Source organism: Lepidochelys kempii, chromosome 3 (assembly GCF_965140285.1).
Source record: "Lepidochelys kempii isolate rLepKem1 chromosome 3, rLepKem1.hap1, whole genome shotgun sequence".
NCBI classification, from domain to species: Eukaryota; Metazoa; Chordata; order Testudines; family Cheloniidae; genus Lepidochelys; species Lepidochelys kempii.
Genome location: NC_136382.1, coordinates 197,525,511 through 197,551,928, shown reverse-complemented (window position 1 = coordinate 197,551,928; position 26,418 = coordinate 197,525,511). Strand labels below are relative to the sequence as shown.

The 26,418-nt window shown below is 41.5% G+C and overlaps 1 protein-coding gene across 5 annotated transcripts in view; it reads left to right on the top strand.

The window, feature by feature from the left end:
* The window catches only part of B3GNT2 (UDP-GlcNAc:betaGal beta-1,3-N-acetylglucosaminyltransferase 2), a 140,814-nt gene that overhangs the window by 107,648 nt on the left and 6,748 nt on the right, over nt 1–26,418 (top strand). The window contains exon 1 of one of the 5 annotated variants that reach the window (XM_073339545.2): nt 6,046–6,685. The exons of 2 other annotated variants lie outside the window; for them this stretch is intronic. The gene's annotated coding sequence lies outside the window, so the exon portion shown is untranslated. Of the gene's footprint in view, nt 1–6,045; nt 6,686–6,879; nt 7,269–7,968; nt 8,081–26,418 lie in introns of those variants that run through there. 2 more of the 5 variants (XM_073339548.2, XM_073339549.2) reach the window with 2 other exon arrangements.

Below are 26,418 nucleotides of genomic sequence, written 5' to 3'. Positions count from 1 at the left end.
GACTCTGAGAAAGATGCTTGCATTAAAAAAAAAAATCTGGGCTTCTGCTGTAGGCTGGATCAAGAATGCAACATTAAAATAAAATAAGATACACCCCCCCTCCGCAAACCTGCATTCCCTTCCCTCCCTATGTAAGCAAACCAGCTGCCACACTGACACTCCTTCAAAACACTAAATGTATCTGCAGCTGACCAATATGAAAAAAATAATATATATATGTACGTATATATGCTGAAATTGGTCTTGCCATGTCATGCCTGTGAGAGCATTAGAATGAGGTCTAATGAAGTGAGGCCTTACCAGCCTTTGCTACTCATGGACATTTTTGTGTTTTATTACAGTCAGCAGTTTCAATCTGAAAGATTTCTTACTTTTTTGTATGGCCCACTGGTCAGTGTTTGTAGTCTCATCAGCATGGAAAATAAGAGAAAAGTTACAGTACACCAGTGATTTGCTTATTCTTGTGCTTAACAATCTGTTCCGCCTTGTATTTATCGTGTCACTGTGAGTACCTTTCTCAGACCCGAAGAAGAGCTCTGAGAAGCTCGAAAGCTTGTCTCTTCACCAACAGAAATTGGTCCAGTAAAAGATTTTACCATGGGCACCGGGTATAATAGGCCGTGGTGGCCTGGCCTGCATTCCACTCCCTACTCTGCCCTTTTCCCAAAGCCCCCACTGCAGCTGCTGCCTGGTGAGTGCCTCCTTTCCTCTTCCACTCCACCCACCCGCTCCGGAGGTCCCCACCGCTCGCCACATCCCTCCTCACACCCCCCACCCCCCGCTCGGGTGGAGGAATCTCACAGGGGTGGAGGGTGACAAGGGATGCAGCAAGCAGCAGGCGGGGGGACTTCAGGGGCGAAAGGGTGGAGGAGAAGAGAGATGCATCAGGCAGGGGGGGTCTCACGGGGTGGGGCGAGAGGAAGTACATGGCAGGTGGGGGGGGCCTCAGGTGGAAGAGGGAGGAGAGGAGGGATGCGGTGAGCTGGGGGGGTCTCATGGGAGAGGGGTGAGGAGGATGCGGTGAGCAGTGTGGTATTGCGGGTAGAGGGAGAGAGAGAGAAGGGATGCAACAGGCAGGGGAGTTTTGCCAGGAGGGGGGATGAGGAGGGATGCAGCGAGCGGCAGGGGTGAGGAGGGATGAGGCGAGTGGCCAGAGGTCTTGTGAGGGCGAGGGGCGAGGAGGGATGTGGTGAGCAGAGGGGTCTCGCAGGAGTGGGGGTGGAGGCAAGGAGGGATGCAGTGAGTGGCAGGGTCTTAGGAGAGGGGGGTGAGGAGGGATGCGGCAAGCAGGGTGGTATCACCGGGAGGGGTAGAGGAGAGAAGGGACGCAGCAGACAGGGGAGTTTTGCGGGAGGGGGTGAGGAGGGATATGATAAGCGGTGGGGTCACAGGGGAGGGGGTGGAGAGGAGGGACGTGGCAGGTTAATGGCGGCCTCGTGGGTGAAGGGGGAGAAGAGGAGGGACACAGAGGCGGGGGTGCTGAGCGGCGGCAGGGCCTGGGGCCAAGTAGGGGCAGATGGTGGGTGAGGCCGCGGGCAGAATAGCGGGCGGGACAGGGAGCTAGCTTCCCCCACCGCCTATGGATTTTACCTCACCCACATTGTCTCCCTCAATACACTAGTGAGTCACATAGGATTTCCATTGGTTTATGATGGCAAGTCTCCAAAATCTGGAACTCTCAAATATTGCCCAATTGAAGGTGTCAATGGTAACTTACTGTGTCCCCACTCCTATTCCCATTGAAATCAGTAGCAAAAGTCCCATGGATTTCAGTGGTGCACGATCAGAACATGGGAGCCTGAGGACCATATCTAATTTGCATGAAATGGAGCCAATTGCATCCTCCCGCATCCTTATATGGAGGAGTGGCCTATGGAGATGACAGAAATCCCCTCACTTTCAATACAGAAGTTAGAGTCATGGAAATAACTGGAATATATTCAATAAAGAGTGAGATGATGGGAGCTAATAGAAACATTAATGGGGAGATACGTACTCAGGGAAACAATCGAAGCAGTCTTTGTCTTTAGGGAGATGCAGCCCAGGACGACAACAGGGATTACTCCCTTTAAAAAAAAAAAAAAAGTGAATATTTGATTGTTACTGGGTGAATCTTGTAAAGGGTGAATATTTGATTGTTGTTGTTATATCTAAGTTTCATATAATATAGACAAAAATATTTTCCATCCAAAATATTGCAAAATTTCCAGTGCTGTAGCATTTCAGCATGACTACATAAGAATGGTCACACTGGGTCAGACCAAAGATCCATCTAGCCCAGTATCCTGTCTTCTGACAATGGCCAATGCCAGGTGCTTCAGAGGGAATGAACAGAATAGGTAATTATCAAGTGATTCACCCCCTATCACCCATTCCCAGCTTCTGGCAAACAGAGGCTCAGGACATCATCTCTGCCCATCCTGGCTAGTAGCCACTGATGGACCTATCTTCCATGAACTTATCTAGTTCTTTTTTGAACCTTGTTATAGTCTTGGCCTTCACGACATCCTCTGGCAAGGAGTTCCACAGGTTGTGTGAAGAGATACTTCCTTTTGTTTGTTTTAAACCTGTGGCCCATTAATTTCATTGGGTGACCCCTACTTCTTGTGCTATGAGCAGGAGTAAATAATACTTCCTTATTTACTTTCTACACACCAGTCATGATTTTATAGACCTCTATTATACATATCCCCCCTTTAGGGGTCTCCTTTCCAAGATGAAAAATCCCAGTTTTACTAATCTCTCCTAATTTGGAAGCTGTTCCATACCCCCAAATCATTTTTGTTACCCTTTTCTGTACCTTTTCCAATTCCAATATATCTTTTTTGAGATGGGGCAACCACATCTGCATGCAGTATTGAAGATTTGGGCATACCATGAATTTATATAGAGGCATATGATACATATCCTTTTCCTAATGATTCCCAACATTGTTAGCTTTTTTGACTGCTGCTGCACACTGAGTGGATGTTTTCAGAGAACTATCCACAATGACTCCAAGATCTCTTTCTTGAGTGGTAACAGCTAATTTAGACCCAATCATTTTATATGTACAGTTGGGATTATGTTTTCCAGTGTGCATTACTTTGCATTTATCAGCATTGAAGTTCATCTGCCATTTTGGTGCCCAGACATCTCCAGTTTTGTGAGATCCCTTTGTAACTCTTCAGTTTGCTTTGAACTTAACTATCTTGAGTAGTTTTGTATCATCTGCAAATTTTGCCACCCCACTGTTTACCCCCTTTCCAGGTCATTTATGAATATGTTGAACAGAACTGGTTCCAGTACAGAGCCTTGGGGATACCACTATTTACCACTCTCCATTCTCAAAACTGACCATTTATTCCTACTTTTTTCCCCCTATCTTTTAACCAGTTACCGACTGATCCATCAGACTAAGTTTCTGACAATTATTTACAATATTAATTATACGAAAAGCAACAAGAATGTAAGTAAACAAGACACAGTCTGTCATGAATTTTAACAACAAAAAAGTTGTCTGTGTATGTGTTATTTATAGGCAGCGCTGGCAGTGCCACCTATTATTAAGGGTACCTGATGTTTCCCATTATGAAACCCTTTTTTTCAGTTGTTTAAAACTTTAACTGTTCAGGCTGACATTTTTATACCTTCTCTACAAAACACAGGCCATAGAATTTCCTTAAAATAATTCCTTTTGAACTAGAGTGAGCTGATCTTTAAAAAAAAACAAAAAACCACAATCTTGATTTAAAAATTGCCAATGATGGAGAATCTACCACATCCCTTGGTAAATTTTTTCAGTTGTTAATTGCCCTCACTGATAAAAATATATGCCTTATTTCTAGTCTGAATTTGTGTAGCTTCAACTTCCAGCCATTGGATCATGTATACCTTTGTCTTCTAGACTGAAGAACCCATTATGTGTTCACCATGCAGGTACTTATAGACTGTGATCAAGTCACCCCTTAACATTCTCTCTGTTAGACTCCAGGAGCTCAATCTATTTAGTCTATCACTATAAGGCATATTTTCTAATCCTTTTGTCATTCTCATGGCTCTTTTCTGAACCCTCTCCATTTATCAATATCCTTCTTGAATTGTGCACACAAGAACTGGATGCAGTATTCCAGCAGAAGTTGCACCAATACCAAATACAGTGGTAAAATTTACTCCTCTTTACCCTGACTTGACCTTTCCCTGTTTATGCATCCAATGATCGCATTAGCCCTTTTGGCCAAAGCATTAACTGGGAACTCATGTTCAGCTGATTTTCCACCAGGACTGCTACATCTTTTTCAGTCATAGCCTCCCAGAATAGAGTATATATTTACATTTAGCTGTATGAAAACATATTATTTGCTTGTGCACAGTTTACCAAGCAATTCAGATCACTCCGTATCAGTTATCTGTCCATAGGGTGTCTGTTGGCTGCATAACAGAAGAAATGGATATGAAAGTCCATTAATGGCTATTCGGATGGGTAAGGAATAGTGGCCCTAGCCTCTGTTTGTCAGATGGTGGAGCTGGGTGGCAGGAGAGAGATCGCTGATCATTACCTGTTAGGTTCACTCCCTCTGGGGCACCTGGTATTGTCCGCTGTCGGTAGACAGGATACTGGGTTGGATGGACCTTTGGTCTAACCCAGTATGGCCATTCTTATGTTCTTAAAGAAATTTATTTTATGTCCAAAAAACTAATAAATGTTCACCTACTTCATGGGATTCTGAGGAATGAGGGATGTCAAGAGATCAAGAATTATCTTCACTTCTGTCTGTCTGAACAGTATCCATCTCTCTGTCTTCCCCGCTCCCACTATTGTATTCCTGTAGCTACCACAGGGAAGGCCATGAGATTCTGGAGGCAGGTCTGAGAAGTGCAACAAGTAGGTACAGTCAGGGCCCTGAGACTGGTCTGAGGAGGGGCTGATGCGTGGCGTGGGGGATCCCGTTGGGTGTATTGTAGAGTCAGGCACATAGGGATGCTGAGCAGATACGCACCCCCCATGGAAACGTCTGTGCTGTGATGACAGGAGTGTGAGGATGGGGAGGGTACTGCCATGATGCTGGGCCCCGCACCTGGAGGTATTATTGGGCTGTGGAACAGGGTCAGAGAGATAAGGCCCTGGTGCGGCAATGCCATCGTGCTGTGACATCAGACATAGGGTGGGTCCTCTGTATTGCCAAGCCCAGGTGATCAAAAATCAGGCGTCCGATCCCCAAAATCATGAGATTCAGTTAAAACCCTGGAGACTATTTGTAAATAACCAATGTTGGGTTATTTTCATCTGGTTTCCGAGCCTTTAAGGGGCACGCGGTGGGTGTGTTCAAGCTTTTCTCTGCAACGGGGAGGGCTAGCAACTTGGGGGCGCGGGAGAAGAGGTGAGAGTCGCTTCATCCCAGCAGCTGAGGCTTTAAGAAAAACAACGATGAGCACAAGCCTTGCAATAAAATTGCAAGAGTCAGCAACACCGGGTCCTCCGGTGATGCTGGGCCCTGCGATGGAGACCTGGGGAGCTAGGGGAGCGCACAGCCTGGCAGGCTCCAGGGAGGGAGACGCGTGCCAGCGTGCCGAGACCCCGGGTCGGGGACATGAGGCGCTGGGAGGCTCCCCAATGATGCAGGGCTTTGCCCAAACACCCCAGCACCTTTGCTCAGGACCCAGGAGCAGGACAGGTCGCGGCGTGCCCGCAGTTGTAGGGAGCAGAAGGAAACAGGGCCCCTGGCTCTGGCGTGAATGAACAACCCAGGCAGGGCATGGGCAAAGTCCAGGCCTCCCTCCTCCCTTCCGTTTCTCTGCACACCCAACCACCCGGCTTTTTCTTTGTCCGTAAAATACGTCAAACACAAAGACGATCGCGGTTGCCGGGCACGGAGCGAACTTTCCTCCCCCTCCCCAAAGTTCCCTTCATCCTCGCGCCCCCCCCCCCCCCCACGACTTCAGGAGCCTCCGCAACCCCCTCCCCGTTGATGGAATCTTTTCATTGGCTAGGAAGGCAGGCTGGAAGGCGGGGCTTAGAGAGCCGCGGTGCCAGCGCCTCTCTCCCCTCCCACCGAGCGCGCGGCCAGAGTGCCGGGTCCGGAGCCCGACCTCCCCGAGTCGTTCGCTCTCGCGCCGCCTGCCTCAGTGGCAGGCTGGAGGAGGGGGCCGCGCGCCGGGCCGCGCAGCGCGAGGAGGGGGCGCACGGGCGGCGCGGGGCGACGGTCCCCAGAGCGCGAGGCCAACAAGTGGGCAATTTTTCCCGCCAGCATGTCCCGGCGGCGGCTCCCGCCGGCGGCGAGGCTGGTGCCGCCGACCCCCCGCGCTCTTTGAGATCCGCTCTTGGGCAGCTCGACCCGGCCGGTGAGGAGAAGCGGCCGCCGCCGGGTCGAGGTGGCCGAGCCGCCAGGGAGCCTCCTGCGAGGGGCGGAGGCGCCTCCGCCCAGCCCTCCGTCCCTTTTCCCCGCCGCGACTGGGACCATCGCCTGCCCTCCCCTCCCCCCCAGCTCCCCTGAAGAGACCGCTCCGCTCCCCCGGCGGTGAGATCCGGCCCGCACGCGCCGCGGGGAAGCATCGCTGGCCGGCCGGCCGGAGCCGCCGCCCTGCCGCAGGGGCTGAGCGCGGCGGCAGGATGGGGCCCGGCTGCTGAGGCCGTGGTGAGAAGCATGGTGGAGCCGGAACGCGCCCCAGGAACAGCCGACGTGGAGCCCAGCTGTTGTCTGGCAAGGTGCGTACGAGGCTGTTTACACCGCAGGTCCCGACTCCGGCGCGTCCGGGAGCAAGGGAGACGGGGCTTGACAGGCCCCTGGGTCCGCAACGATTCGCCGCCCCCGGGCAGGTTGAGGCCCAAACGAGCTGCTTTGGGGAGGGGGAACGGCTGACACGCAGCTGGCAAGGTGGGGTCTGGGGCTGGCAGGCCGGGGTGAGAGTGGAAGTGAAACCGCAACCTCGGCTACGGCGGATGCTGTAACCCCCTCGCTGTGGAAAGTTACCTGAAATCTGCCGACAGGGATGACATCTGCACCAGCCAATCTAAGTTTTCGTGGTTTGCATGTTGGGGCGGGGGGATTCTCGGGCAGACCGAGCGCTTCTGGGGAAGGCGCCGGCACCAGGATGCGGCAGCGGTGGGCGTTGTGCAAGGACCTAGGGGGCCAGATAGACAGTGGGGCGCGGGGGGACCCGCTCCCACGCGGCGTTTCGTTGGTTGTGGCCTTGGGGAGTTTCTCACTGCCATAGAAGTCAGCAAGTTGCAGGCTGTTCGGTCTCCTCTATTTTTGTTACCCAAACTAGGTCCTTCAAACAGATTTCTGGTGAGTTGAAGTCTTTAGGGATATAAAGTATGCTTCTGTGTATATTGAAAGGAAGAGAAAATGCTACTTTTGGCAGAATTTGTCCCAAATGTATATGTTCCTTAATGAAATCACGCTATTTTGTCCCTCTTGAGACATACTGTACTCTGTCAGGAGACATCAGGTTACTTGCTCTGAATGTGGCAGTGCGGCACACAATTCCTTAGTCATCCAGGAAAAATTTATGATGAAAGTTACTCAAGAAACCCTTTAGCTTGACCTCCAGAAAATATTCCACACTGCTAGAGCTTAATAATTAACTCTGATGTTTGGCTGAGTGATATAGATTGAGGACTTGAGTTCATACACTGCTTTTAAACTTAAAGTCCTTACCTGATTTTGACAAACTGAAAGTGATTGCATTCAGGAAAACTAAAAATCTACATTTAAAAAGGCTGCATGTATTATAACGCTCTCTAAATAGCAATTCTAATATTGCAGTGAAAGAATGAATTTAAAACTCCTCTGAGAAAAACTCCTAGATTAGTTGTTCACAAATATATATTTTAAAGGGACACTGTCAGCTTGCATTCCGGTCAGTTTTTAAAAACTAAGCTAAAAGTAGTTTCAGGAACTACATTTTCTCCTTTCTCTCCCTGATAATTCTTGTGGTTTCACAATCAAGTTTTCCTGTTTTCAGATTTTTTTTCCTTCTCAGTTGAGAGAGATCCCCAACAAACAAATGGGAAACTCTCTATGTAGAGGGAAAACAATTAAACTGATTGTGACTTGATCCAAAGCCCGTTGATGTCAGTGAAAGAACATCAAAGTAGGTAGGTAAGGCAAATCCCTACATTTGTACTTGTACTTGATTCTCTTTAAATATATTATGTTATTAGTACCTGCCTGTTTTTATCTCCTGTGATAAAGTTTCACAATGGAGATGAGTGGGTTTATGAAGCACTGAATATAGTTAATACTTTTGTATAGTGCCTTTCATCCATAGATCTCAAAGCTCTCTACAAAGGAGTGTAAATATTGTTATCCCCATTTCAGAAAGGGGAATCTGAGGTATAGAGAGGTGAAGTGACTTGCTGAAGGTTGCACAGCAGATCAGTGGTAGAGCAGGGAATAGGTTGGGTTTCCTGACATCTAGTCAAGTGCTCTGTCCAGTCAGTGATGCTCAGTTTCTCTTGTGTCCTTATTTGCCTTTGAGAAAGTAAAGGGACTGGCTGTCACAAAAAGATTTGATCATTTTTTACTTGCAAGAGAAGTAATAGTACCTGAAATGTGTTCTCTCCACTGCTGGTGGCAAACTCACTGCATATCCATTGGTTTTTTTTTAAGGACTGATGGTATTCTCTGTGTTGGATAGGACTCAAATATAATGATAGTCTTTGTTATGGGAAGGTTACAACTAAAGGGATAAGGATAAGACAAGCACTAGGCGAACATATTTTTGTGTCCTAATCCCACAAATTCTTATGCACATACTTAATTTTCCCATGTTGAGTAGGCCCCATTGATCATAAGCATTTTTGGGATTGGGGGTCTTAACGTTTTTTGTCTATCAGAGGCTTGGAAGGAGTGCGTTTAGGAGGGATTTAACTTAGAGGATCTTACTACAGAGGTTGTTTTCATGGGGATTGTTCTTAAAATCACCTATCATTTACAACCTGCTGGTGCAGTTCTACTTGTGGTAGGACTAGTTTAGACTATTTGTCACTGACTTTACCACTGAGTCTAGACCTGTTCTGAACAGGGTTAGATGACACGTGGAGAAAACAGGCAACCTACCCTAGCACTCCCACTTATGTAGCTAAAATGGTGTGAGATCTGAGGAGAAGAAGCTTGTAAGGCCAGTGTTCTCAATACCATAGCAATGTTGTGGTGTCTTCTTTTGAGTAAAAATTATGTAGGTGGTTTTTGTTATGCAGACTGCTGAGTTTTCTACAGCCATGTTGTGTAGCTTCTCAGGTTAGGTTTGCATTACAGATTAAAAAATAAGAGAGCATTATCCCCTAAAGTACTAGTGGTATAGCTGGACACTATAACACCGCTTTTTTTAGTCTCAATTTCATTTCAGATTTTCTGCTACTTTTTTTCTTAAAATCTAAAATCCTTTCTTAAATTTGTATTATTCTTCAGGATTCAATTTTGAACTGTCACCCTGTTTTCTCTGTAGCTAGATTTAATTTTTGATGTCTGTATTTGTCCAGAGTGTGTTGAGAAATCTTTGCTGCTTTAGACGACAGGAGGAGCTTTTACTTCAGCTTTGTGGCTCATATCCCAAAGACTGCCGCATTCCATGTTTTGATGGCACATGACTGTTAATAACATTGTAAAACGCAATCCGGGGTGGCTGAACGTGTTATTCTAGACCTGTATTTTGCATATTTCAACCCTGTCTTGTGTTATGCTAAGCTTTTGATACTGTTGACTACTATTCCTTTATCCTTTTTAGTCAAAATATTTAAGGCCAGGGGTTGGTTTTTCTTTACGTAACTAGAGAGAAACAAAAGACGTACTGTCAAAAATCTGCTTGAAAATTGAATTTTTCTTGAGGATGGACCTAACAAGAATGATTGCTGGCTTTCTTATTTGTTTATTTTTTTATATATTCTTTAATCAACTATGCAGAATGGTGGTTTAACAGTTTTCATTTAATTCCATCAGAATATTTTTTTTCATAGTGGAAACAACATAAGAAACAAATTTAACCAGTGTCTGGTAGTTTCAGCCTTTTAAAATATGCAGTCAATATCTGCATTTTTATGTTTATATTTTTGGCTGGCTGTTACTTATAACCTAAAAATGTAAAGCTGACTTTTTTTGTTTTTCTCTCATGTATATGTGTTTTGTTCAGTTACTTGAGTGCTGGACTACTGACTTTGGAAAGAAAAAAAGCAAAATATCTTTGAAAAATCCATAAAATCTTTTAAAAAAAAAAAAAGGCTCAGTTTTAATTTTTGTTTCAATCTTTAATACCTCTTTGAAAGAACCCTTGCATAAAAGCTTTCTAATTAATTTAACAAAATATTAGGGTCCTTGTGCTTTGTACACAAGGAATCATTGGATGACTATTGGATATTTTGTACAATGTAACATATTTTCTAGCTCTACATTTAAATGAATGTTGACTACAAAATTAGTAAGCAGTGTGTATTTTCTGGGAAAGAATACAATTAAAATCCACTATAACTTAGTCTGCCTGTCAATATATATTTGTTATGTCATATTGTCACCTTATGGGGGATATGTGTTATATTTTATCTTTCTGCTGTCTCTCAGTGATTGCATGATGCTATTTCTATTTGCGAATGACAAAAGTAGTGGCAGTAAACTGGAATAGAGAAGAGTGACATTTGAGAACATATTAAGAACATATTTTTTCTCGTTTTAACACAAAAATTTGAAGTCATTGACTGCAAATTGGAGTATACACATCTAAACAGATGTGAGATAGCAATGTTTGGTTCCTCTACTCATAGAAATACTCTGTAGGGATTTTGGGCCTGATGCTGCACCTATCAAGTCATGGGAGCTTTTCCACTGATTTCAGTGGGTGGGGAATCAGAGACCTTGGGCTTAAAAGAGGCGCACAAACCTTCACAATTTTCCAGGACATGTATAATGCAGGACTGGATCACTAAAATGTACTGTGGTGAATTGTGCAAAAGAACGATTGAATATAATCCTCATGAGAAGCAATTAGCATTTAAATAAGAGAGAGGAAAAAATCCCAGAGTGTGACGGGTGTGGTGTTTGGTTTATTTAACGCAAAGGGAAAATTGATGAAATAGTTTCATCAGATTGGTCAGCAAAAATATTTGTTTTGGAAAAATATATATATTTATTTTTTTAGTCTTTTTGTAACTTCAATAGTCAGAACTTGTTGAATTGCTGTTCAGAAAAAAAATGTTTTTTCTGTTAAGGTTTCATATTGTGAATTGTTGGTGTTTCACTCAAACTTAACTGAAAACTTGCTCAAAATAGCAAAACCCATGACTTCTATTGGTGATTCTTTCATGTTAGCAAAATAACTTATCTTTGGGCTTTGTCAAACCACACAAGTTATACCACTTAATTGTACAGGTATTGTTAAATTAGTACAACCCCTCTCAGTGTAGAAAGTTTTATATTAGCATAAAAGTGATTATACCAATACAGCTTATTGCTTTATGTGACTGAGAATAAACGATGCTTCTATAAAGTTCTTTTATACTTGAAAACTATGTCCACTCCTAACATACATATAATTATACTGGTACAAGATTTATGTGTAGATCAGGTCTCAGTCCTACATGAATTATTCTCTAACTTCCCCCCCCCCCCACTATCACAGCCAAAAAGTCTATAATTCTAGCTGCAGCATATACTGTATTTACAAATAAGAATACTCAAAACCTTTCAAAGTAGACAGGTAAGCAATCTATTTGAGGAATAAGAAGATATGCCATAAGTTACTTACTATGAAAGACACATATATTAGACCAAAACTTGAATACACTTGGTGTGTTCTTAGTGGGTTATCTGTCACTGATTTTTGCTAATATATATTTCTGATTTTTAAATTGAGATTCTTTAATATGGCATATGCACTTTTTCTGCAGCTGAAGGCTTTGACATAGCCAGCCCGTGGTTTTGAAATACTAATGTCAGGAAGAAAACTTTCTCTGAGTTGCACACCAGAGGGGCTAACCATCAGCTTCTGCAAAATTTAAACAAAGAGGGAAAAACTATCTAACCTTTTATGGTTGTAAGGATAATCTTATGAATATGAATTGATGCATTGTTGCCTTTCTAAATCTACAGATACCTTTAGCGTGCTTGCTACTGCTCATAAATTTCCTATGCAGCAAAGTGAAACTGACACAACTCTACAGATTTACTATTGCTATTCAGAATCCTGTACACAGCAGTAAATCTGGTATTCATGTTAACTTCACTTTGCTGCTGTTCGGAGGGCTAGAGGACAGGAGAAGATAAGCAACTGAAGTTATTCACAAGTGAGGATCCAAAGAAATGGATGCCGAGGGGAAGGATAGTAGCAGTTAACTAACTTTTCCAAAATTAGGGGTAGAAGTATGGGAGGTGGAAAGCTCCTTCTTCCTTCCAGTAGTCAGTGGATGGACACTTATAGAGATCAGAAACCTACTGGTAAAAGGCTGATACCAGGATGCTGTAGGTCGGGGTAGCACCCAGATAGGAATCCTAGCACCCTTCCTTTCCAACAGCTTTATGGGTGGAGTAGGGCAGGGAGCCTGGATTTCTTACCAAGGTGTTGCCCCTAACCCAGGGGTGGCCAACCTGAGCCTGAAAAGGAGCCAGAATTTACCAATATACATTACCAAAGAGCGACAGTAATACGTCAGCAGCACCCCCCTCCGCTCCCAGAGCCTCCCAGCCCCGCTGATCAGTGCCTCCCACTCCCTCCCCACACCTCCCAGTCAGCTGTTTTGTGACGTGCAGGAGGCTCTGTGGGGGAGGAGCGAGGGCACGGCAGGCTCAGGGGAGGGGGCGAGAAGGGGTGGAGTGGGGAAAGGACCTGTGGCAGAGCCAGGGGTTGAGCAGTGAGCACACACTCCCCCTCCTCCCGTGGCACATTGGAAAGTTGGCTCCTGTAGCTCCAGCCCCAGAGTTGGTACCTATACAAGGAGGCACATATTAACTTCTGAAGAGCCACCCATGGCTCCGGAGCCACAGGTTGGCCACCCCACCCTAAACCATGGTGGTGGTGGGGGGCCTCCCCAAATTTCATGGCAACTTCTGGCTTGTATGTATCAAGTTAATTTTTCAAGGATTGTCTTGGTGATATTGCTCTGAACATTTGTATGGGACATACATGTGAAATACCTGATCCCCAGCATCTTGCTCCTCAGGTCAGCAAGGCGTGCTCAGGAGTAGAAGTAATCTCAAAGGAATCTGAAAATGTCCTGGATTGCTCAGTGATACCTTCAGCCAGTTAAGCTCCTTTCTACACTACTATTACAACGATCAGAGGATCCAGTTACAACACAGTTATCCCCTGACCTGCTTACAACATGGTTCCAATTTGTAGTGAAAAATGAATCTTAATTCTGTTGGAAACATCCAAGGCTTTTAGCCTGGCTATGTAACAAAGATAAAGTCCTGTTTAGAGTGCATATCAGAATTACGTGGAAATGGGGACCTCACACTTGATTGTAATTGTAGCTTAGATTGGCTTTGAATGGCTCCAAGCAGATTCTTGTCCGGTTCTTTGCCACGAAGATGGTGACCTCGATATTGAGGGCGGTGGATTGTGGAGGAGGGAAAGTATTGTGATATGATACAATAGTTTTATTTTAAATTTTACAAACACCTGCTTAGAATGCCTTAGTAGACTTGTGCCTTATATTCTTGGAAATAATCTAGAAACTGAGGAAAAACAATTTGGTTCTTTTAGATCTTGATTAAATTCAATACTCATAAACTAATCAAACAGATCATAATTTTATTTTAAATTGAAAGCAGGGGAGAAAGGGATTAATTTTTACATTTGCTTGTGAATCTAATGTAATGCAGTATGGGCTGTATTCTGTGTGTTTCCAATTTTGGATGTAAAGTACATGAACGGCATGCTGAGGAGTAGAAAATTTGCTTGCTCCATATTTAAAAATATAACTGGCAATCAAGTAGGTTTTGTTTGAACGTGGATTAATTTCTTTGTTAGCTTTTATATTGGAAATTATTCTAAAGTGCATTTTTGAAGTCTGCATTCTTTCCTACTTTCCTCCAGCTGTTTTATATAATACCATTAAGAGCTTGACCATTTCCCCCTTCACCGAGTTTTATTTGGTAAATGTGTTTTTTCTTTGTTTTGAAGTTGGAGTTGACACTAATATTGCTGTTTTTATTTACTTATGTACCAGAATTCAGTATCAGCACTACTTTGAGAATAGTGTTTAACTGCAACTGCAGACCACCAAAGGGAAGTGCATGATCAAAACAAAGTTTCTTTTAAAATGTCACTAATAGAGTGATAACTTTAGTTGTGGGATGGGTGAGGAGAGAATTATTTAGATGTGGGCTGCCTTTAACATTGTTTTAATATCTGATTAAAGTAGGTTAGAGCTTGGAACTAAAGAACTTGGTAGTGTATCTTTTAGACAAATAATGTGTTTCTTCTTCAGTCTGGCAGTGGAATTTCTTCTTGACTGATGGCCAAAGTTAAGGTTGTTGCAGGAAATCTGTGTGCGTAATATGTATCTTTTTTTTTTTGGTTAATGGCATACTTCACCATGTGTCTGAAAATGCACCTTTAAAAGGCTGTAAATAGTGAGCTTTAAACATTTCAAACTAATCATAACTATTCATAGTCTGATAGTTTGTTGACTTCATGACTTCCTTAAATATTTCATAATTTTTGTCTTTAAATATTTTAAAGTGAATGCAGAGTATACATGGTATTGGACTGAATGTGTAGGAGACTGAGGCTATGCCTACACAAGAAAGTTGCAACAACTTAAATTGGTTTTTAAACCAGTACCAACCTCTTTATTTCTGACAACAAAATTGATTTAAGTTAAACCAAAATAAGCCTGGTTTTAACTAAAGTAAGAGTGTCCCCACCATTTTTTGCACTGTTTTAACCAAGTTGATCTAAACAGTTTAAACCTTTAATTAAACTTTATGATTTGTGTCACACTCTATTTGGGTAGAAATTTGAATACCATTAAAGCACAAATACAGCATTGGAAAATGGTTTTTATTAGTTAATTAAAAAACAACTTTAAAAACAAAACATGTTTTATATGATTTATTATAGAAAGAAAGTACTACCTGTAGGTAGTGAATTAAACTGATTCTTTCTGGTCACCATGTCCTTCAAGATTTTAGTAGCGGTCATCCACTCACACCTACTTTTTTATTCATAGATTGGAAAAGGAAAACAAGCTTTTCCTGTTTTCTAAACTGCCAGTCATTTCTCGACTTTGGATGAACTAGTCACTGAACTGAATTAGTTGAATAAATTGAAATTAAGAAAATATTCTCCTTCGAGTGCTTGTCCATATGTACATTCCATTACTAGTGTTCAGGTGACTCATGCTCTCAAGTTTGGAGTGCTTTGGACATCTGGCCATGCACTTTGAGAATCTTCATGCTTCACGTTGAAGGCATATAATGGAGGAGTGCAGTAGCCATTACTCGGTTCCTCTCCTCTTGGCTTTCAGACTTGAGTGCTTGCTGTCCATATGACTGCCAACAACTATTCTACCTGTGTAGTTACTCTAGTTTTTAGTAGTTAGTTTGCCCGTTGGCAAGTTTTTATTTTAGTGTTTTGTGGTGTTTTTAAGTGTTCTTATTTCTATTTTAAATGTATTTTTAGATCCAGAGTTGCCTCTTCCAGGTCCCCTAATTTCAAGTATTGCTGTGTATATCACAGAACTGTGCCCCTGACTGACAGACACGTGTCTTGGCAGCCTCAGAGAATTGTGTGTCACTGGAAGATGTTCAGTTTGCCAGTTATTTAACTCACATATGAGAGAGGATAGGGAATCATGCCTACAGATCTTAATGAATAGATCTTTGAGGTCAGCATCTGACCTGGGATCTTTGAAACACACTTCTCACCCCCCCCCCATTGTGTGGCCCCTCAGAACGGAAGAGCCTGGGAACTGAGACTCAGCAATATGTCAGTAAAGTCTAAGGAAGTGGTAAGCCAGGGAAGCGTATTTCCTACTAAGAGCTTGAGCAAGGCCTCCCCTCGACACCATTCAGTCTGAGACTTCATGACTTTAAGCAGTTACCATTGAAGCTCAGCTTCATCTGGGCGCTGAAGCACCTCTGGCAGGGCTGAGGCTGCCAAAGCCTCCATCATCGATAAGGAACTCAGCACCTATAGCAGCTCATACAGTAGCATCAACATCAGCACTTCCACAACCTGCTCTGGTACTGCTGCCTTCTGCACTGTGTGCTGTACCATCAGCCTCTGCATGGAAGCCTGAACTGGTGCTGCGGGAGTAATCAGAACTGAGACACTTGTGCATCCCAGAGGTTTATAGCACTGAAGGACCTCTTAATTCTTCTGGAGTCAGAATCACCTCTCTTACCAATATTGGCAGCTGTGTCAGCACCAAGACATCAAACTTCCTTGGCACTATTGATGCCCAGAGCCCTATCCTCTACTTTGAAGGATCTGGCTCCTTCAGTGGAACCGGACTATGCTTCATTGAAAGTCTGTGATGATGATAGAGCCTCAAACATGCTCTCCTCAAAAGTGGCCACAACATCATCATTTTTGGAACTGAGACCTTCCTCTAGAGCTAGGTATTGGGACATTCTATCATGAGAACAAGAGCATTGATTTTTTACACTCTAGGCACTGGGACCATATCAACCAGTTCTAGCGTGGCCACTGGGGTCTGTGATAACTCCCAGAGCAGAACTGAGCAATACAAGAGACTGTCTACTTCACCTACAGTATCCAGAGCTGATCCTGTGCCACCACAACCCCTGTTCAAGACCTCTCCTCTTCAACACCAAGAGGAAGAACCTGAGAAGAGAGAACCCATGGCTGAACTCCCATCTCCACAGGCCACATCCTTATCTTTCCCAGATGGGGCAGTCATCTCTTCAGGTGCCCTTTGGGTGATTTCAGTGGCTTTTAGAAGCTTCTTAAGAGGGTGGTGAAAGCTCTCATAATATCCATGGAAGAAGTCCAGGAACAAACCAATAAGCTTGTGGATCTACTGCAATCCTCCACACAAGAGAAGATAAGACTCCCATCTTCCTGCAGCACTAAAAAAGTAACTTAGCAATGCTTACCAATTCAACTAAGGGAATGTGAGAAATATTTGATTATATGGGGGTGGAATTAGAGATGAAGGATAGTCTAATGGTTAAGGCACTGGCCTGAGACTCAGCAGATTGGTGTATGAGAGACTTCTGTGTGACCTGCAAAGCATTTTTTAAAAATTGAGATTTTGCCTTTTTGTTGCAGTGCATGAATGTCTGAAGTCATTTAGTTTTTGTTCAGGGTGGATAAAAATCAGATTTTTTTAAAAAAAAATCATATTGGATTTTTTTATTTAAATTGGATTTTTTTTATTTTTTTTCCTCTTAAAGCATTTTATCTAAAGGTAGTTTTAATTAAGATACATTATATCTCAAAGATATCTCATCATGGAATAGGGATTATAAATTCTAATTCTGTAGTATAAGACAATATATTAATGTAAAGTTTTGTAAATGATTTCCAATAGTTCATGGATTAGGGACCCAATTTCATGGGGTACCAGGAGCTTCTGTATAGATTATTTAGGTTAATCTTTCTATCTACCCAATGGAACTCAGTGCTCAGTCTAGAAGATACCATCAGAGATGCTTAGTTTTGCAGTTCTCAAACTGTGGATTTGCGTTGCCAGAGATAACATGCTTGTTAACAGCAAAAAATGTTTTTAAATAAATAAATAATATACAGAAGTGAGGAATAACAGACCTCAACCCTATTGTCCCTCTGCAAATTTGTGTACACTGAGTCAATCCCTTACCTCTCTCTGAAAATGCAAAGTTTCAAAAAGTTCAATGAATAGAAGATTGTTGGGGGTGGGATAGATCTGGACAAGGAGAATAAGTCTGGAGATAAATGTGAGCAGGGAGGGACAGGCAATAGAAACAAAAGTGAAACTGTTTGAGCAGCATTTTCCAGAAGTCTTGAGGTCTTTCTGAGTGTAGCCTTCATTGATTTGAGATCTACCATACCATTCTCTCACTAGAAGGGAAAACCTATAATGGCAGCAGGTTGTAAAAGAGACCCAGTTTGGAAATAAGAACCATTCAAGAAGTATATGTTTTCTGATGATGTTTTAAAGAAAGTCACACCAGTGAACTGGTGGAAGTCACTTAAGCGCTTGGATTCAGAGACTGTTGAAATGATAATCTCTCTTTTAACAGCAGTAGCTTCTTCTGCCGGTGTAGAAAGAATATTTTCTTCCTTTGGATTAATTCATTCCAAATTGAGAAATCGTTTGGGACCTGAAAAAGCCAGAAAGCTTGTTTTTCTTTTCCAGATTATGAACAAACAGGAAAATGAAGGTGAAAACGACTGAGTTAGCTGCAGACACCAATATTTTAAGTTTCTCGTGTTGACCTGGCTGACACAGTCGATTTAATTTTTCTTTTTTTTTATATATTTCATTTAACAATGTTAGTTAAAAACAATTTTAACAAAAACAAACCTGATTTTAAAAAATTTGAATATTTAACTAAATTCATACGCTTGTTTTGTTTAAAATATTATATGTTTGCTGTTGAAGAAAAAAATCCGGAATACCTAACGTTGTTTTAGTTAAATAAAACAATTTAAATGTCTGTCTGGTGATGGTCTTCTCCTAATACAGCATGGCAAGAGAATCCTCCAAATATTAATGATTAACCTGTTTAATTCGAGGTAGTTCACCTCCCAATGACTTCAAAAATATCTGCTTCAGTTACCTTTGGTAAATGAAATAACCAAACAATCATTCATTTTCTGATATAGCTGTAAAATGAATCTGAAAAATGTTCAAAATAAATCACTTTAAAAATGTATGGTGTGTACCTTCTAAAAATGAAACCTACATCTATCTCTGAGTTGTGAAGAATATGTATTAAAGTTATAACAGCCAAGAAGAATGCACTTTTATGTAGAGATCCGTGATTAAATCAAGTCTTCCTGACTAGTGATTTAAATCAAATCCTCCCTGTTTTTGTTTAAAGAAAAGTTTTATTTCTGTTTGTTTACTTTGGAAATCTCACAGATGTCAAGTATCTTTCTCCATACCTTTGCTGGAGAACTTCTGAGATGGCTCAAGGATGCTTATATTAACTTCTGATGCTTTATTTGAAAGAAGGAATGTGTTGAATCTCGAAGTATTCTTTTATCCAAAGTGATCATTAGGAATTAAAGTTATTTAGGTGTTAATATAAATCTTCCACTGTACACTGTATTTCAATGTTCTCACACTCTCTGGTCCAGAGACTATGTAGGTATTTTATACAAAGTGGAATGGGTTTAATGGGAGGGCTTGAGAGAGAGGCCTACCCCAGAATAGCCTATATAGTTTGATGGTTAAGACACTCATCTTTGAGGGGGGAGACCTGCATTCAGCCCTTCCCCCAGAGAAGGGATTTTAACCTGGGTTTCCCATATCCCAGGTGAGTGCCCTAATGACTGGGCTATTTGGTATGAGGGGGGCACCTTCTCTTCCAGTTTTATGAATCTAGCCCGGCATCTCCTTTGCTTTTATTAAGAAAGGTTAAAAATGCCTAGAAACAAAATGTTTAGTTTGATCCAAAATGTAACTTTTGTTGACTTTGTTTGATTACCAAAAAACTTTATTTTTGGTTCAGGTCAAACTGGGTTCTTTTTGTTGTTTTTTCTAGCAACTGCCAGCGGACTTCAAGGTCAGTGATACTAGAGCTAGGCAATAAAACACTTCTTCTGTTAATATTACAGAAAGTATGCTGAGTGTAATCAGGTAATGGAATAACTTAGATATGGACGTTTAACTTAATTATTTTTGGAGGGGAATGGGCCAAATCTCCATTGTTATCCCTTCCTTGATGAACTTGGTAGGTATAACTAAAATCCAAGTAATAGTTTCTTCCTTAAACATCTGGTTCGTTAATTTTACTCTGGATCTTTGACCCCACCATTCCTTTGGATTCTGTGCATCTGCAGGTTTTCCCTCTCTTTTACTTCTTAAGAGGGTCTTCTGGAATTGCCATCTCTCCATATATTATTCTCCAAACGGGCCACATAATGGTGACACCCCAGATGAAGTACCCAGGAGAGTTTTCCCTATAAAATGTCAGGAAAGATGAGTTATGATAAAATCAATTTTATAATCTTGGTCAGGATTTCCCTTTAAGATTTTAGTACAGGATGCACTGAGAATTTAAATACTAACAGTACAGGAAAGTGCTGGTATCAGAGTAAGACACTCCTTACATTGTCCTTTGGTGACCCTTCTCACTGATTTATGGAAGAGCATTGTGTTTCATTCTCATCAGCGGAGGGATAAATGCATAAGCTGTTTTGTGCGGGAGAAGACAGCTGTTTCTGCAGATGTCTTCCTATCTTTGGAGGAGAATTGGAGTGCCCCAAACCAAATTTAAGAAGGTTAAAATGAGTGTGGTGAGAAAGAAATGAGCACATGTGAGTATACTAAAAGAAGTGTGTTAGTCGATGAGAAATTAGTAAAACAAAGGTTCTGTCCACATACAGAAGTTGAACTGATTTAACATAAGTCAGTTCTTAAATCCATTTTAGTTAAATCACAGTAGGTCCTTGAATGGACACTTAAATTGTTTTACATTTAGTTGTAGTGATTGAGCTCAATTAAGCTAAGTCAATGTAAGTCACATTTCTCATCTAATAACTCTCTTCTATCAGTGGCTTGGACATAAATACCTATAAACTACATCCAGAATAGAGATCCACAGCAGAGGAATAAAAACAAATTTTTGTCATCAATATTTGTACTAGGTTACAACTGTAAAATACTTTCAAAAGAATATGCAATAGAAATATGACTTATTAAACTCATTTTGTACCGAATACCTTGCTTGAGTATTGGGAAGTGAATAATATAAAAATAAATTACTTTTTTCCTGCTCAACCATGTACATCCCAGACAAGTAAAGAATGAATAAAGAATGAGTCCTCAGACATCTCACCATTTGCCCTAAGTTTTCCATGGGCACTGGTCAGGCTGAGTAATAAAGTTTAGGTGCTAAGAATATATGAATATACAATCCTTAATATATTTTCTAGCACCATGCTATGAGGTACTAAATAATCCGAAAAACATAATAGCATAGTAAAAATTGAAGGGACACTTTTCATCTTCAGTACTGGTTTTAGTCTTGCTCATCTGATTTCTAAAGGTAAAATAGTAATGGTGAGAAGGACAAGAAGGGTTAGAAACATCAACTATGTAGGAAGGGATTCAGCTTGTGTGTCCTTTACATTGTAAATGTGTGTCTGGGAAGGGTAAGATTAGTTGCCAACAGGAAGAACTTTCATTTTCGAGAAAAAAGAGGAACTCTGCTTTAATTTTGCTAGGTTGTACAAGAGTACCTATGAGTTAGGGTGTCCGTCCAGAGAGGTGAATCTACTAGGAGAAATGGAAATTACAGATGAACGAGTAGTTTTGCCTCCCTGACCCCCTTAAAATTCTGTCCATGGCATTTCCTTTTTACATTGTGTTCCCTCTGTGACTTCTAATTTCTGACTTCCGCTTTGGATGGCACTACTTTGTATTGCACAAACTCTTTTTACGATTTTTGGCTTGCTTTTTTTAAAACTAAGATCCTGGCTAGATCACTGCTTCCTACTAAATATTTCAAAGGTGAAAACTTATTGGCTTGGTAAGTGGTGTAATGGAGAACGTTTTATAGAGCATTGGGATTTTTTCCACAGGGGAGAGGGGCTGCAGAGTTTGGATAGTCACCAATTTACTAGCAAGGTAACCAGTCATTGTGATAGACTTGCTAGAGCAGTCGAGTGTTTAATTTACAACAAAAGGGGAGCGTATTAAGGGATAAACACAGTTGAAATGTTAACCGTATAGCTGAGAATCAAGGTGTACTGAACTTAATGATTCAAGGTATTGAACAACTTATTGAAGAATGAGGCGGATTCTGTGTCACTTGAAATCTTCAAATCAAGCAGTCCTATAGGTTAAACCACAACATATTGGACTGCTGAAGTAATTACTTGGTGAAATGTTATGCCATGAGTCAGATAGGAGATTAAACTAGTTGATCGCAATGGTCCGTTCTGGCCTTAAAAGCTATAAAAAATTAAGTCCTTTTTGTCTCATTGCAGATTCCACAGTCACTCTCCCTAATTCAGATCTTAACTCTTCTTCCAAACTATTCCTTTTTTTATACCTCCCTTGTCTACAAGTTTGCTTATCACCATTTTGAAATATTGCTGAAGTACGTCCTTACCTTGAACAAAACTTTGCTGAAAACCTTAATTCCTTCCTAGAGTACTGTGGTTTCTGTAGTTTCTTAAAATTTAGATTTCATATTGAATCTCTTTCTCTGTGTTAAGTATCCTTACAGCTTCTTGTCAACTGTCTAAATGGGCTGTCTTGATTATCACTACAAAAGTTTATTTTCTCCTGCTAATAATAGCTCATCTCAATTAGCCTCTTACAGTTTTTATGGCAACTTTCACCTTCTATGTGTGTTTATATATCTTCTTACTGTATGTTCCATTCTGTGCATCCTATGAAGTGGGCTGTAGCCCACAAAAGGTTATGGTCTAATAAATGTGTTAGTCTCTAGAGTGTCACAAGTACTCCTGTTCTTTTATAAAAATTTAGAGACAGGCATTTAGGTAATCAAGAACGCTGTGGCCAGCGTTTTGTCTCATTTTCCTCCTCTTTCTATTTTGAGGTTTTCAGAGCTTTGCCTCTGAATTGGGGTCATGGGTTATAGCTACCCTCCCATCAACTTAGGTTTAGATGCTTTTCATTTAGTCTCACAGAAAAGTGTTAGTGCAGCCAGTATTCCTCTGCCTCAGCTCACCGCCTTCACGGTGCTCCCAGCCCAAAGAGAGAGGAATATAGTTCAGTACCAAACTCAGATGTGCTGCCACTGAACTACTATGCTAACCATTTCTCTTCTGTATTCTCCTATTCCCCCCACCTCCACTCTTTTTTTGCCTGCCTGCCTCATCCCTACTGAGCACCCTCAGCAGCAGATTGTATCTGTTTCTGCATGTAGTAACTTCCCTTACTATCCAAAAAAAGAAGCATGAAATTGGTGATTCAGCCACAGCTCCTGTTGGGGTCATCCAGGAACTCCAGAGTCCAGACACAGATCTTATCAACCCATGGACTTGCACTGTTTAACTAAAGGTGTGTTTTCAAAACAGTTTAAACTTTAGCTAAACAGATGGAAATTTGTGTCTATACCAGTCCTTGACTACTGCTGAAGGTGTAGACTCTACTGGTTTTTCTCTTTCTTTGTTGCAGCTGGCAGCCGGGATCATTCTTCTTTCTTTTGAGGTACTAGCTACACTTTTCACTGGCAAAGGTACACTGGTGTAGATCCTTAGTGTATGTGTCTTTTTATACCAGTGCAACAGGACTGGTGCATTTTTCCTTAATTTGAAACAGTGGTAGATGTGTCTATGCTGATGCAAGTATATCAGTGTAGCTACACTGATGTAAAAGTATCCAGTGTAGCCAAAGACTGGGTTAGAAGCACACTGGCTTCCTCTGGGCTTACTACTACTTCAGTTCTTATAATACATAGATTCTAAGGACAGAAGAGACCATTATGGTCATCTAGTCTGAATGGCAAAGGTTTTCCGTGATACTAACTCCTCCTCCTCACTGACTCTAGTTAAAACCTCTTCAGTAAAGTCTGTCCACATGACCTGCTCAGATTGCTACTACTAAAGTGTAAGTGGCAAAAAACACTGGTCTAGTACATTTTTATACTGTTACTGCTGGCAAGCTACCTGAACTCAAAATTCACACCACTAGCATTTTGATCAGTCAGTGCAACACCAACAGACCAGATGGAAAACAAGAGTGGTCTTAAGACACAGCTGTGTCTGTTTACACCACAGAAAAACATATGTGGCAGACTGTTACTGGTTTTGGAGTTGTAAATCCAGTTCCCCTGGTTGTCTGGCAACCTTACATCATCTTATGTCCTCAAGCATGAAGTTTTAAAACTGTAAAGTCTATCTAGTGCAACTGCAGTTGCTATCTTTTTTATGAAACTTACTGAGCTACTTGTCAAAATTATAATCCTTCAGCAATGAGTTCTACTGGCTTACCCTTTAAAAGAACATTTTCTTCTTCCATTTTAAACTTCTTGCCTTTTTAGTTTGTGACTCAGTATATAGTTGTTATACAGTATGGTGAATAATACAAGTGTTCAAATGGCTCTCTTTCTTCTGCTTATTAAAACCACTTTTTTGAAGAAATATAATATATTCAAGAGAGTTAATTGCTGTAGTTTAACAAAAATTGGTGATCTGTTTCTGTCTTGCAAGCCATTAACTTATTCATCGTACTATATGTAAATTATATAGTTAGAAACGATAAAAAAAGCAGTATGTTCATAAAATTTTAATTTAAAAAAATTCTAATTTCCCTTATTAGATCTTCATTATTCAGCAACATATTTCACACAACTTGCATTGTTGCATGGAACTCTGCTTTTAAAAATGGCTTATACTTATCCCACAATGAACTATAACTGAATCTGTTTTGTCAATAGTGATTGCTGATGGTGCCTGCTGTCCTTAGTACATTCTCTTCAGCAACAGCAGTATAACAGTAGATTACAATACATTGAAATCAAAGGAAATACGGTGTAGGAATAAATAATCAGTTTTCGCACTGAAGAGAGGTAAGCCATGGGGTCCCCCAAGGACCTTTAATGGAATCTGTGCTGTTTGGTGTATTCATTTAATCGTGTGGAAAAGGAATGAATAGCGAAGTGGCCAAGTTTGCACATGATATAGAATTATTCAAGATAGTTAAGTTAAAAGCTGGCTACAAAGAGTTACAGGGGGATCTCACAAAACGAGGTAACTGGATAGCAAAATGGCAGATGAAATTCAATGTTGATAAGTACAAAGTAGTGCAGTTTGGAAAACATAATCCCAACTATACATATATAATGATGGGTTCTAAATTATCTGTTACCACTCAAGAAAAAGATCTCGGGAGTCACCACGGATAGTTATCTGAAAACTTCAGCTCAATGCACAGTGGCAGCCAAAAAGGCTTTAACAGAATGTAAGGAACTATTAGGAAAGGGATAGAAAATAAGACAGAAGGTATAATGCCACTATATAAATCCATAGTGTACCCACATTTTGAATATTGTGTCCATTTCTCTTCACCCCATCTCAAAAAAGATATAGTGGAACTGTAATAGGTTCAGAGAAGGACACAAAGATTATCAAAGGTATGGAACAGCTTGCACACAAAGAGAGACCAAAAAAATTAGGGCTGTGTGTGATCAAGAGAGAGAGAAAGAGAGAGAGAGGTCTATAAAATCATGAATGGTGTGGAAAAGGTGAATAAGGAAGTGTTAGTTACATTTTCCAACAATACAAAAAACAGGGGTCACTTGAAATTAATAGGCAGCAGTTTTAATACAAACAAGAGGAAGTACTTTTTCACACCATGCGTGGTGTTATATTAAAGTAAGGTGTGCACCACCAGCTGAACCAACTGGCTGGTGTGTATTCTGTCTCTCTGGATACAGCAAACTTGGTTAATTTTCACCGGTGGAACTCACTGCCATGGGATGTTGTGGTGGCCAAAAGAATAGCTGGGTTCAAAAAAGAACTAGGTAAGTTAATGGAGGATAGACCCAACAATGACTATTAGCCAAGATGCTCAGGGATGCAATCCCAGGCTTGGGGCACCCCATAACCTCTGACTGCTAAAAGCCAGGAGTGGAAGACACAGATGGATCTCTCCAAAATTGCCCTGTCCTGTACGATTTTTCTCTCACTCTTGTACTAGCCATAGTCAGAGATAGGATACTGGGCTAGATGGACCATTGATCTGACCCAGTCTGGCAGTTCTTATGAAATTTGCTGATGTGAATATAGATGGGGCCAGCAATACCGACTATTAAGATTGACCAACATTTCCCATTATAAGACCCTTTTTCAGTTGCTTATCATGTTGCCAGACTTTAACCAGTTGGGCTGACATTATCCGTGTTTGGTGTCTACCTCAGGTTGACTGTTTTTGGAAAGTGTCAGCCAAAATGTTTTGGCCATTTCCAAGAACGAGGCTAGGGGAAAATACGTTGTTTTGCAATGCTAAAATTCTGGTGACCTTTTCTTTGAGAAGCTCCAGCCCTGCTTTGAAGCAGGGACATTGTGTCAAGGATGTACCTTTTGCTGTTCCTGTGAAAATCCATCATTTTTTGACCAAGATACGACTTTGGGGGAAAAAATTGTAGTTCACACATGCTTTATAAAGCACACTTCGTTTCTGAGCTGAGTTTCACCATTTATCTGCTGTCAGCAAATATCTGTAAAACCCACTGACAAAGTGTGCCATCTCCCTCTAGTGCTGGTCTACATAGAGGATGGCAATCTATTCTTGCTATCAGTTACTCTCTTAGCTCAGGTGGCCAAGGTCTGTGGCGGCAGTTCTAGAGGTTC